This window comes from Tursiops truncatus, chromosome Y, assembly GCF_011762595.2.
Source record: "Tursiops truncatus isolate mTurTru1 chromosome Y, mTurTru1.mat.Y, whole genome shotgun sequence".
Taxonomy (NCBI): Eukaryota; Metazoa; Chordata; class Mammalia; order Artiodactyla; family Delphinidae; genus Tursiops; species Tursiops truncatus.
In genome coordinates this window covers 3,541,077-3,555,376 of record NC_133428.1, presented here as the reverse complement: position 1 = coordinate 3,555,376, position 14,300 = coordinate 3,541,077, and the positions used below count along the sequence as shown (strand labels likewise).

The 14,300-nt window shown below is 38.0% G+C and overlaps 1 long non-coding RNA gene across 1 annotated transcript in view; it reads right to left on the bottom strand.

The window, feature by feature from the left end:
* Positions 1-13,316, bottom strand: part of LOC117310554 (uncharacterized) — a 32,652-nt gene extending 19,336 nt beyond the window's left edge. Inside the window, exons 1-3 of the long non-coding RNA XR_004524705.2 lie at positions 13,215-13,316; positions 11,834-11,929; positions 8,157-8,381 (exon numbers count right to left, since the gene is read on the bottom strand). This is a non-coding gene — a long non-coding RNA (uncharacterized lncRNA). The remainder of the gene's footprint in view (positions 1-8,156; positions 8,382-11,833; positions 11,930-13,214) is intronic.
* Between the last annotated feature and the right edge of the window lie 984 nt (positions 13,317-14,300).

Below are 14,300 nucleotides of genomic sequence, written 5' to 3'. Positions count from 1 at the left end.
CACACAAAGTAGTGTCTGCATCAGGACCCAGGGGAAGGAGCAATGACCCCAGGGGAGACTGAACCAGACCTACCTGCTAGTGGTGCAGGGTTTCCCGCAGAAGCAGGCGTGGGGACAAGGACACTGGCAGCAGAAGGACACTGGCAGCAGAAGGACACTGGCAGCAGAAGTTCTGGGAAGTACTCCTTGGCATGAGCCCTCCCAGAGTCCACCATTAGCCCCACTAAAGAGCTGGGGTAGGCTCCAGTGTTGGGTTTCCTCAGGCCAAACAACCAACAGGGACAGAACGCAGCCCCACCCATCAGCAGACAAGCAGATTAAAGTTTTACTGAGCTCTGCCCAGCAGAGCAACACCCAGCTCTACCCACCACCAGTCCCTCCCATCAGTAAACTTTGCACAAGCCTCTTAGATACCCTCATAAACCAGAGGGCAGACAGCAGAAGCAAGAAGAACTACAATCCTGCAGCCTGTGGAACAAAAACCACATTCACAGAAAGACAGACAAAATGAAAAGGCAGAGGGCTATGTAACAGATGAAGGAACAAGATAAAACCCCAGAAAAACAACTAAATGGACTGGAGATAGGCAACCTTCCAGAAAAAGAATTCAGAATAATGATAGTGAAGATGATCCAGGACCTCAGAAAAAGAATGGAGGCAAAGATTGAGAAGACGCAAGAAACGTTTAAGAAAGACCTAGAAGAAAAAACACTTAGAAGAATTAAAGAACAAACAGAGATGAACAATACAATAACTGAAATGAAAAATACACTAGAAGGAATCAATAGCAGAATAACTTAGGCAGAAGAATGGATAAGTGACCTGGAAGACAGAATGGTGGAATGCACTGCTGCAGGACACAATAAATAAAAAAGAATGAAAAGAAATGAAGACAGCCTAAGAGACCTCTGGGACAACATTAAATGCAACAACATTGGTATTATAGGGGTCGCAGAAGGAGAAGAGAGAGAGAAAGGACCTGAACAAATATTTGAATAGATTATAGTCGAAAACTTCCCTAACAAGGGAAAGGAAATAGCCACCCAAGTCGAGGAAGCACAGAGAGACCTAGGCAGGATAAACCCAAGGAGAAACATGCCAAGACACATAGTAATCAAACTGACAAAAATTAAAGACAAAGAAAAATTATTGAAAGCAGCAAGGGAAAAATGACAAATAACATACAAGGGAACTCCCATAAGGTTAACAGCTGATTTCTCAGCAGAAACTCAACAAGCCAGAAGGGAGTAGCATGACATATTTAAAGTGATGAAAGGGAAGAACCTACAACCAAGATTACTCTACCCAGCAAGTATCTCATTCAGATTCGATGGAGAAATCAAAAGCTTTACAGACAAGCAAAAGCTAAGAGAATTCAACACCACCAAACCAGCTCTACAAAAAAAGCTAAAGGGTCGTCTCTAAGTGGGAAACACAAGAGACGAAAAGGACCTACAAAAACAAACCCAAAACAATTAAGAAAATGGGCATAGGAACATACATATGGATAATTACCTTAAACTTGAATGGATTAAATGCTCCAACCAAAAGACACAGGCTTGCTGAATGGATACAAAAACAAGACCCATATGTATGCTGTCTGCAAGAGACCCACTTCAGACCTAGGGACACATACAGACTGAAAGTGAGGGGATGGAAAAAGATATTCCATGCAAATGGAAATCAAAAGAAAGCTGGAGTCGCAACACTCATATAAAATAAAATAGACTTTAAAATAAAGAATGTTACAAGGGACAAGGAAAAACACTACATAATGATCAAGGGATCGATCCAAGAAGAAGATATAACAATCATAAATATATAATGCACCCAACATAGGAGCACAACAATACATAAGGCAAATGCTAACAGCTATAAAAGAGGAAATCGACAGTAGCACAATAATAGTCAGGGACTTTAACACCTCACTTACACAAATGGACAGATCATCCAGACAGAAAATTAATTAAGGAAACACAAGCTTTAAATGACACAAGAGACCAGATAGATTTAATTGATATTTACAGGACATTCCATCTGAAACAGCAGATTACACTTTCTTCTCAAGAGCACATGGAACATTCTCCAGGATAGATCACATCTTGGGTCACAAATCAAGCCTCAGTAAATTTAAGAAAATTGAAACCATATCAAGCATCATTTCTGACCACAATGCTATGAGACAGGAATCAATTACAGGGAAAAAAACGTAAAAAACACAAACACATGGAGGCTAAACCAGACGTTACTAAATAACCAAAAGATCACTGAAGAAATCAAAGAGGAAATCAAAAAATACCTAGAGACAAATTACAAGGAAAACACGATGATCCATAACCTATGGGGTGCAGCAAAAGCAGTTCTAAGAGGGAAGTTTATAGCAATACAAGCCTACCTCAAGAAACAAGAAAAATCTCAAATAAACAATCTAACTTTACACCTAAAGGAACTAGAGAAAGAAGAACAAACAAAACCCAAAGTTAGTAGAAGGAAAGAAATCATAAAGATCAGAGCAGAAATAAATGAAAAGGAAATGAAGGACACATTAGCAAAGATCAATAAAACTAAAAGCTGGTTCTTTGAGAAGATAAACAAAATTGATAAACCATTAGCCACACGCATCAAGAAAAAGAGGGAGAGGACTCAAATCAATAAAATTAGAAATGAAAAAGGAGAAGTTACAACAGACACCGCAGAAATACAAAGCATCCTAAGAGACTACTACAAGCAACTCTATGCCAATAAAATGGACAACCTGGAAGAAATGGACAAAGTTTTAGAAAGGTATAACCTTCCAAGACTGAACTGGGAAGAAACAGAAAATATGAACAGACCAATCACAAGTAATGAAGTTGAAACTGTGATTAAAAATCTTCCAACAAACAAAAGTCCAGGACCAGACGGCTTCACAGGAGAATTCTAGCAAACATTTAGAGAAGAGCTAACACTCATCCTTCTCAAACTCTTCCAAAAACCTGCAGAGGAAGGAACACTCCCAAACTCATTCTATGGGGTGACCATCACCCTGTTACCAAAATCAGTTAAAGATACTACAAAAAAAGAAAATTACAGACCAATATCACCGATGGATATAGATGCAAAAATCCTCAACAAAATACTAGCAAACAGAATCCAACAACACACTGAAAGGATCATACACTATGATCAAATGGGATTTATCCCAGGGATGCAAGCATTTTTCAGTATACACAAGTCAATCAGTGTGGTACACCTTATTAACAAATTGAAGGAGAAAAACCACATGATCATCTCAATAGATGCAGAAAAAGCATTTGACAAAATTCAACATGCATTTATGATAAAAACTCCCCAGAAAGTGGGCATAGAGGGAACTTACCTCAACATAATAAAGGCCATATATGACAAACCCACAGCAAACATCATTCTCAATGGTGAAAAACTGAAAGCATTTCTTCTAAGATCAGGAAAAAGACAAGGATGTCCACTCTCGCCACTATTATTCAACATACCTTTGGAAGCTCCAGCCATGGCAATCAGAGAAGAAAAAGAAATAAAAGGAATACAAATTGGAAAAGAAGAAGTTAAACTGTCATGGTTTGCAGATGACATGATACTATACATAGAGAATCCTAAAGATGCCACCAGAGAACTACTAAAGCTAATCAACGAATTTGGTAAAGTTGCAGGATACAAAATTAATGCACAGAAATCTCTGGCATTCCTATACACGAAGGATGAAAAATCTGAAAGAGAAATTAAGGAAGCACTCCCATTTACCATTGCAACGAAAAGGATAAAATACCTAGGAATAAACCTACCTAGGGAGACAAAAGACCTGTCTGCAGAAAACTATAAGATACTGATGAAAGAAATTAAAGATGATACAAACAGATGGAGAGATATACCATGTTCTTGGATTGGAAGAATCAACATTGTGAAAATGACTATACTACCCAAAGCAATCTACAGATTCAATGCAATCCCTATCAAATTACCAATGGCATTTTTTACAGAACTAGAACAAAAAATCTTAAAATTTGTATGGAGACACAGAAGACCCCAAATAGCCAAAGTAGGCTTGAGGGGAAAAAACAGAGCTGGAGGAATCAGGCTCCCTGACTTCAGACTATACTACAAAGCTACAGTAATCAAGACAATATGATACTGGCACAAACACAGAAATATAGATGAATGGAACAGGATAGAAAGCCCAGAGATAAACCCATGCACTTATAGTCAACTAATCTATGACAAAGAAGGCAAGGATATATAATGGAGAAAAGACAGTCTCTTCAATAAGTGGTGCTAGGAAAACTGGACAGCTACATGTAAAGGAATGAAATTAGAACACTCCCTAACACCATACACAAAAATAAACTCAAAATGGATTAAAGACCTAAATGTAAGACCAGACACTATAAAACTCTTAGAGAAAAACATGGGAACAACACTCTTTGACATAAATCACAGCAAGATCTTTTTTGATCCACCTCCTAGAGTAATGGAAATAAAAACAAAAATAAATGGGACCTAATGAAATGTAAAAGCTTTTGCAAAGCAAAGGAAACTACAAAGAAGATGAAAAGACAACCCTGAGAACGGGAGAAAATATTTGCAAATGAAGCAACGGACCAAGGATTAATCTCCAAAATATATAAACAGCTCATGCAGCTCAATATTAGAAAAACAAAGAATCCAATCAAAAAATGGGCAGAAGACCTAAACAGACATTTCTCCAAGGAAGACATACAGATGGCCAAGAAGCACATGTAAAGTTGCTCAACATCACTAATTATTAGAGAAGTGAAAATCAAAACTACAATGAGGTATCACCTCACACCAGTTAGAATGGGCATCATCAGAAAATCTACAAACAACAAATGCTGGAGAGGGTGTGGAGAAAAGGGAACCCTCTTGCTCTGTTGGTGGGATGTAAATTGATACAGCCACTATGGAGAACAGTATGGAGGTTCCTTAAATAACTAAAAATAGAATTATCATATGACCCAGCAATCCCACTACTGGGCATATACCCAGAGAAAAGCATAATTCAAAAAGACATATGCACCCCAATGTTCATTGCAGCACTGTTTACAATAGCCAGGAGATGGAAGCAACCTAAGTGTCCATCAACAGATGAATGGATAAAGAAGATGTGGTACATATATACAATGGAATATTACTCAGCCATAAGAAGGAATGAAATTGAGTCATTTGTAGAGACATGGATGGATCTAGAGACTGTCATAGCAAGTGAAGTAAATCAGGAAAAGAAAAACAAATATCATATATTAACGCATAGATGTGGAACCTAGAAAATGGTACAGATGAACTGGTTTGCAGGGCAGAGACACAGATGTAGAGAACAAACGTATGGACACCAAGGGGGGAAAGTGGCGGGGGCGGGGGGATGGTGGTGGGATGAATTGGGAGATTGGGATTGACATGTATATACAAATATGTATAAAATGGTTAAGTAATAAGAACCTGCTGTAGAAAAAAATAAATAAAATGAAATTTTCAAAAAAAAAAAAGACATTGCAGGGTAAGAAGTTAAGGCACACTGTAGCTTCAGCTGGAGTTCAGCTCCACCCTGATCCTACAGGGAGCTCTGGAGTGTGAAGAATGGGGATGCTCGTCAACAACCTATAATTCACTAAGCAGCCCCCAGAACCACGAATGATGCAGCCTCAGGTGCCAATAGCACCAAAGCTGGAACACTCTCGAAGGACATTTTTCTGGAGAAGAATGATGTTGTGTGTGATCAGCACACCGGGCAGCTGGTGATTACGTACAATGACCCCGTGAAGGGAATCCGGAGGGGTGACAGAAGTAGTGTCCACTAGCGTTGGTCTGTCTGTATTGGGCAACTATTTCAGAAGGGGAACCATTTTTACAATAGTTTCCAATAAATCTCAAGGTTGCAATTCTTTCAAAGTAATGAACTTACGTTCACACTCCATGAATGGCTTCTGAAGAGAGACAGTAAGGTGATGGTAACCCAGCATAGCCGGAAACTTCGTTTTGCCAAGGACTTGACCCCAACTGCAAAATTAATGGAAGTGCTGCAGGGAAGTTCGGAAGGAGCTGATGTACCTTGAGGAAGCAGTGACAAGTCACTGCTGTGAGGGGGTTTCTTTGCAGAGTCCGGATGGTTGTTCCCCTAGGGATTCCATTAACATAATTGAAGGGAGGATTTATTGTGTTCTGGTTAAGTGGAATGAAAGGGGCTAATTAGAAGCTGCCCTTCTTGGGACATTAATTTAATCTTGAAATTCTTAAGAGCAGAGAGGGGACAGGCTTAAATGTTATACACAATATACGTCTCCAGTTCTCTTGAAGAGAGGGACCGTGGCTTCAGTCCATCTGAATTAGTCATGAGTCCGTAGTATATTTTTATGCATTTAAGTAGTGAGACTATTTTCCGTTTTTCTCCATGATTGATACATCAGAAACATGACAAAACAAAGCAAAGAGTACCTATTTGGGAAATACGTGGATTTTCCAGAATGATATAACGTCTTGGTCTTTCTTCTGTGACTTTGAGAATACACAGTAGAATGTGCAGTAACACATTTTTCATATTAAAGGGTGTTCAGGTTAATCCCCCCGATCATTTGTGATTTCATTCATTTCTAAGCCAACATGTTAATTTTAAAAATATATGTATTAGGGGCTTCCCTGGTGGCGCAGTGGTTGAGAGTCCGGCTGCCGATGCAGGGGACGCGGGCTCATGCCCCGGTCCGGGAAGATCCCACATGCCGCGGAGCGGCTGGGCCTGTGAGCCATGGCCACTGAGCCTGCGCGTCCGGAGCCTGTGCTCCGCAATGGGAGAGGCCACAGCAGTGAGAGGCCCGTGTACCGCCAAAAAAAAAAAAAAAAAAAATATATATATATATATATATATGTATTAAATATCTAATATAAAGTATATTAAAATTAAAAATATATTGATGGAGAAATCAAAAGCTTTACAGGCAAGCAAAAGCTAAGGGAATTCAGCACCACCACACCAGCTCTAAAACAAATGCTAAAGGAACTTCTCTAAGTGGAAAAGAAAAGGCTACAACTAGAAATAAGAAAATTATGAGTGGGAAAGTTCCCTGGTAAAAAATGATACAAATGAACTTATTCATAGAACAGAAACAGACTCAGACTTCAAAAACAAACTTACGGTTACCAAAGGGGAAATATGGGTGGGAGAGATAAATTGGGAGCTTGGGCCTAACATATACACACTACTATATATAAAATAGATAAACAACAGGGACCTGCTGTACAGCACAGGGAACTCTACTCAATATTCTGCAATAACCTATATGGCTAAAGAATCTGAAAAAGCATGAGTATATATAAATATATATATATGTATATATATCTGAATCACTTTGCTGTATACCCGAAACTAACACATTGTAAATCAACTATACTCCAATAAAATAAATTTTTAAAAAATGTACATAAAAGCTAAATTGTCCCCTGCTTCTTAAAAGGAAATATTTTTGCAGAAACACATCCACTTTATTAAACAAATAAAATCGGAACTAGTCTTCTTGACTCACGTTCAAGAGGAAAAAAGAAAGAAATCAGCATTAGATAGCATACCCAGCAAGAGGGAGACTCTTCTAGAAAAGTATTGATGCAAACCAAGAAAAAAATTGCTTCCAATTTTATCATTTTCTGAAATGATAAGAATCAGATTGCTTGTGTCTCTACACAGATGACCCGGCTTCTCTCAGAAGTCTAGCTATAATATGTTGAGTTATGCTATCTTCTTGCTAGGATGGGCTACTTTAGAAAAATTTCAGAGCAGCAGGGATGCACAAAAAGTGATGTCATAGGGTTGCAGAAAAAATAATAATTTAGAAGAACTAACAGGAAAAGGATCAGACATAGGTGATGCTGAAAGATGTACGTTGAGGGGAAGTTCTGTGAAAAGAAGGAGTGAAAAAAACACCTAAGGAATGAATTGTTAAAGTATTAAGTCTTCCTGAGATAAGCAACATTTTGATTTTAACAGGTGAATTTTAACTCCCTAGTAGCTGAAAATAACCTATGTTCTTGACTCAGGTTTCGATGTAATCATATTTCTGCGTTTGTACTTAAGAAGTGTTATCGAGTGTGACCGGCGTTTAGGGTAGCATATAAATAAAGTAAATAAATGGTCATGCTACCTTCGGGGATGGGTTTGGGCCCTGGCTCCCGGATGGCAGGCCTAAAAAGATGACCTCATCAGTCAATCAGCTGCACTTTATCAGGTATGGGGGTGAGAGGGAGGGAGCTTTGGGACGCAAACACCGTAAGGAAATTCAGCGGAGACCTCCACATCCAACAGAGCATGCTTGCCGTGAACTTTCCTGGTCTTCAGAATTGCTGTAGAGTTTAAATGGTCATCACACCTGTGATTGAAGAGAATAAGATCAAAACGAAAGGAGTTAGCACAGACATAGAGAGCAGACTGGTGATTGCCAAGGGGGAGAGAGTTGGGGGAGGGACAGAGTGGGAGTCTGGGATTAGCAGATGCAAACTAGTATATGTAGGATGGATAAACAACAAGGTCCTGCTGCAGAGCACAGGGAGCTGTATCCAGTCTCCTGGGATAAACCGTCATAGAAAAGAATATTTTAAAAAATGTATATATGTGTATAAATGAGTCACTTTGCTTCAATAAAGAAAAAAATGTATGTATCTGTCATGTATCTCTATGCTCAGTTAGGGGCAGTGCTTAAAATTTGGTTTTTTTAAAAATATTTTTTAAAATTTATTTCTTCTTTTTTTTTTTTTTTGGCTGCGTTGGGTCTTCATTGCTGCACACGGTCTTTCTCTAGTTGTGGCGAGCGGGGGCTACTCTGTTGCGGTGCGCGGGCTTCTCATTGCAGTGGCTTCTCTTGTTGCAGAGCACAGGCTGTAGGCACGTGGGCTCCAGCAGTTGTGGCATGTGGGCTCAGTAGTTGTGGCTGGCAGGCTCTAGAGTGCAGGCTCAGTGGTTGTGGTGCACAGGCTTAGTTGCTCCGTGGCATTTGGGATCTTCCCGGACCAGGGATAGAGCCCTTGTCCCCTGCATTGGCACCACCAGGGAAGCCCCTAAAATTTGTTATATAAATGTGTGAACAAGTAAATGAATGGTTAAAAGAGTATACAGCAGCGGAGGGCACTTTAAAAAGCTCTGTTCAGGGATGCATTTTCAAATCTTTGCCAGTCCGGTGCCTTGGCCACAGAGTAATAGCTACACTTTACTGAAGAGCTACATTGTAGCAAGCATTTTAGCTTCATTAAGTCAAATTCTCACAACAGCCCCCCAAAATTGGTGGAGTTTAGTCCATTGGCCAAGAACCCACAGCTAGTAAGTGTCAGCATTCGACTTGGAACCCAAGACTAACAGGCTGTTAAATGTGGGGGATTATAATTCATCCCTGTTTCTTTGGGGAGATAACCCAGAAAAGAATTTATATAAAAATAGATTCCTACATCCTCAAATCATCATCTCCACATATGAGGAAACCCTAAGTCAGCTCTAAGGAATCGATGGGCATTTTTCTTTTCTTCCAATCCCAGCACCTCTTCTGACCGACATTTTTATGACCTTGTTATTACAGGTTACCTTTTGTGCGATAAAACTAGATGGGTATTTAAAAGTATAGGCGTTTAAAGGTCCAACTCTCTTTTCTCAACAGTAAACAGTAATGCCTTTCATGACAGTAGCGACAAGGAGATTAATTAGCCTGCATTTGTAAAATACTTTGTGCTTCCGGCGCCGGATTCATTTCCTTTGGTGTGTTTCCAGTGGAGAGCAGAAAAAATGATGAACTCTGGGAACAATGCCTGGAATATTATTAAATTACCCTTGTCCTGTGCACTGATTTGCAACCTGTGGGACTTCAGACCTTCAGAGCATTTGTGTTCCAGTGATATTCCCAAACTTCCACCATTGTATCTGTTTCCCTCCGATTTAAAATGTCCATTGGTGTTAAAGTAAAAGGTTTCTTTAAAATATGGCATGAGCTGTAATCACCGTGATGGCTCCGTGTGCTTCTGAGTAAATTCAGGAACTCACACAGGACATAATAAATGAAGCTGGAAGTTAAAATTATGATATCTGAAGTTATTCCATTTGTATTTTTAAGAGGGTGGTTATCATTTATTTCACATTTACCTAATTTTGTCATTATTCATTGGATTCTTTCATCTCACCCTTATTTTGTTGGACTTTATTTCCTATTAGAGGCACTGGAATCATGAAATAATTCACACCACAGGTAATAATGAGAAGTTAATATGCTCCAAAAAACTATATTTCTTCGGAAGTTATACCCAAAGATATATACTATGTGCCACCAGCCAACAAAGTAGGAAAACTATTTTCCTCCAGACACACAAAACACAACTTTGACTAGCTATTGGAGTTTCATGGTAAAACAAAACAAAACAAACAAAACAAAAACAGCCCAGTGGGTTCCATACCACTGTTAAAATGCACCATGGTTGCTCCGGTTTTTAGGGTGTTTTCTTTTTCTCATCTTATTTCACTGTGAGCACATTACACTAACATGAATAATTTAATATGTGGTTAACAGATTTATATAGGAAACTGAAGATCTCTGTTTACACACGAAGTATCTCAGAGGGATTCAATGAAAACCTGAATAATTGAAGTTTTTAAAATTAAAATTCCATTGATCGGTCTGAGCTTGAGTTCTTATAGAAAAAGTAGGATACATGCTTGTTTCTTTACCTTTATTTCTTTACCTTTATTTCAAAGTCATGAGTGGATTCTCAAGTATTTTCTAAAAATGATCAGTGTGGCTATTTTTAGCATTATCATGAACTCATACATGCAATAAAATTTGTATTTTAATACATTAAAACTGCTATCCTTACTAATGGTCAGAGTGTGTCATCTTTAGCCAGTGGGAGCCCATTCAAGTTGGCTCTAGGATCCTTCTGACACCGTCCTAGAAGTCTTAGACAGTTTTGCTTTCTAGTGACTGCGCAATTCGTGAAGGAAATTCTCCTTTATAGATCAATTCCAAGTGAAAAGTTAAGAAAGATGGGCATAAGGAAAGTATCCTTATTTTTCAGCCCCTTATGAACAAAGGGATCTCGGCAATGATCATCAAGGTCTTGCAACATCCCCCCAAAGAGAGACGACCATGCCTTTTGTTGATCCTGGTGGAAGAACTCAGTACCATTAATGAAGCAGTCTTGCCAAATTCAAGCTAGTCTTGAAACTGATCAACATTCTAGACCCTGCCATGTAGTTGCAACATGGGTTCAGCCTACCTGATGGGAAGCTCTGGGGCTAGAATGGCCAATCAGAGTTCTCCCAAATTGAAGTAAGTGGCTACCTGCTTTTATCCCTACACCAACCAATCATGGATCAAGGTCCACCCCTTGGGGAGAGGTACAGATTGGAGGGTAGGCAATGCCTTGCAGTCTAGGGTAGTTCTCAGGAAGGGAGTCTAGGAGCCGCCAGCAGCCAAAATTTCCAGCAAAGAAGGATGAGTATGCCACTCTGAAGACGGGATGCGTCAGGAGCAGAGCATGGCCTCTCCCACCAGTCCAGAGTAAGTTCTCCATATCGAGCTCTCCCAAGTCTTTGAGATTTTCCTTGATAAATCTCATTGCCAATCACTCCCTGGCAACCATTCCAGGCCAATTTAAGGATATTCTGAAAGCCACATGTATAGTGTGTAAGAGGAGAAGTCCAAGGGAATATCAATGAAAGCAAAGAAAACGTGAGCTTGCGGAGTGGTTTTTCAGGTTCATAGGCTTTGCAGTAGAGTCTAAGTTAATAGTTACCTCTTCTCTTGTGTATCTCCAGTCTGATACGACTCTGATTTTTCTTTCTTACCTTTAATCTGGACGGTTTTCAACTGTGCACCATCTTTTGCCCTTCATCACCCTCCAGGTATCCGTGACCAGGAAGGCAAAGTTGACTGTGAAAATACTAAAGAAAAAGTGAATATTATTGTCATTGTATGTTAAGTTACAATATACAACCTTATGTTTCTAGACCCACGATCCTGTAACTGTACTCTAAGCTGTTCAAAATAGTGGCAATATACGTTTCCAAAAACATATTTTTAATGGAATTTCATTCTTTTGTTAATATAAACATAGACATTGTCAAAAAATCCATATTGCACCAAAAAGCCCAAAGGAAAAAAAATAACCTGCCTACCTAAAGATAACTACTCTTTTTTTTAAAAAGAGATATCTATTCTTAACATTTTGTTTTATATACTGCCAATCATTCTCTGCAGGTAGAAATACATACTATAGGATGTTTTACCATAATATTTACATGCTGTACACATTTTTTGAAATAAGCATTTTTTCAATTGGTACTATAAACAATTTCCCCTTTGCTATGAAAGATTTTTCTGTCCAACCATAGTAATTGATGGAATATATATATATGGATATATTACAAATAATTTATCCAGCAATCTATTGCTATCTATTTAGAAAGTTGAAGTATCCTTTTTATAAGCTATAAAAGGTGGTGGGGTTGGTGGTGAATATTCTCATTAAAAACCTTCACACTCTCTCCATTTCCTAAAGGAAATTCCTAAAATCAATATATCATCCCTTTTTTTTTAAATTTTTTAATTTTTTGTTTTTTTCCTTTTTTTTTTAAATGAAAAAATTACGTTGATAATTCTTCCAGAAAGGGCAACAACAAATCTCACCAAACCTGAACTGGGATAGAGAGCTCTCATCTACAAGTCTTAGGGAAATAGATGCTTAAAAAATTGTGAGGTATTAGCAAACGCACCAGATTTTGATTATTTTGAATGACAGCAATAGATATTATTTTCTTTTATTATTTCATGGATGTTTGGAGAAAATTAATATGTAAAAATGGATGTAAGGCGTTCACAGTCTAATTTTCCTGTGAACGTCTAAAAGGTTAAAGACCACTTACTATGTACGAGTTTGTCTGTAACAGGAAATTAACTACTCGTACAATTAAGGCCTCTGCTTGGAGTTCTCCATCTGACTTTGAAGCGCTAATAAGACAAAATTACCCAAATCCAGGAAAGGAATTAAGAAATGTAAAATGTTAATTAAATGCAGAAACAGAATTAATAAGAAAACCAATGTGAAATGGAAATTAAACAAGGGGAAATAAATACATATATATCTGTTTAGACAGCAGGAAAAAAGAATCCAAGAGAAGTACAGAATTAAAAATAGATCTTTAAAAGGTCTCCGAGTGATTTGCCCACCTTTAATAGATTCAGTGATGGTTTCTGAGAAAGTAAATAAGTGTCCAATTTCAATAATCTGTGGATGTTTCCTTCACAAAACCAAAGTCCCATGATCACATCTAATTGAAACAGAAAATCAATTTATTTTAAGATGTCATTGAAATGTCTTTTTTGGACGGAATTTGGTAGCTAGGATTATGGAATAATCCTTAACTTCCTTTCCAAGAAGGGGAATCATAATTCAAATTAAACAGAAGAAGAGTGGCAAGTTCTATTATAGAGGCAAGATCTACTACATTAACTTCTCAAGGAAATCTAATCCCTGATAACAGTTCCATAAACTCTCCAGGCAATTTGGGTTTTGACAAAAATTCAGTGGTTTAGGGATCCTTCCAAATTGGCAATGGGCACTGCAGAGAAATGGCACTTACTGAGGGTTTCCTGATAATTATCTTGTGTTACCACCTTTACTCCTTTTAACCCAAATCTGTTTTTAACATTCTGGGTTGTTCTTTTTTTTTTATTATTAGTGCTTTTAACACATGGTGAGCAGGAAGAAAATGCAATTACATTTTCCTACTACCATATATTTCTGATGAAAAATGTTATTGAAGAGGACGATGGATTATGTTTTTTATATTGAACATTTGATAATGTTACTAAGATCCAACCCGGGATGACAGAGCTGTATCAATATTTCTTAATAAACGTTGTGTCTTTTCAATATGTACTTGTTTTAATTTTTACTTTGATTTTGTTTTAATTTTTACTTTGATTTACTACGTTTTGACTTTTAATACTTAAGTGTTTGTTAACACTTTAAATATGATTTCCTGATGAAAAAATCATATGTCAGGAAATCATATTTAAAGTATGAAATTTTGCTGTTTCCCTTGTTCTTCGAGGTCATTGGATATGTGTGTGAGACAGCTGCCTCACCTCAAGAATTTGTGTTCTCTGTTTATTTTGTCCTATTTTTTCTTCTTTCCCTTTGAGATGCCAGTTACAGGTGTGGTTACTGCTTCACAGGTAATGGTACTGTAAGCACACCTAGTAATCAAAGTGGAAAAGGATTATAATTAATGAGATTGATGAAGCTGGGTT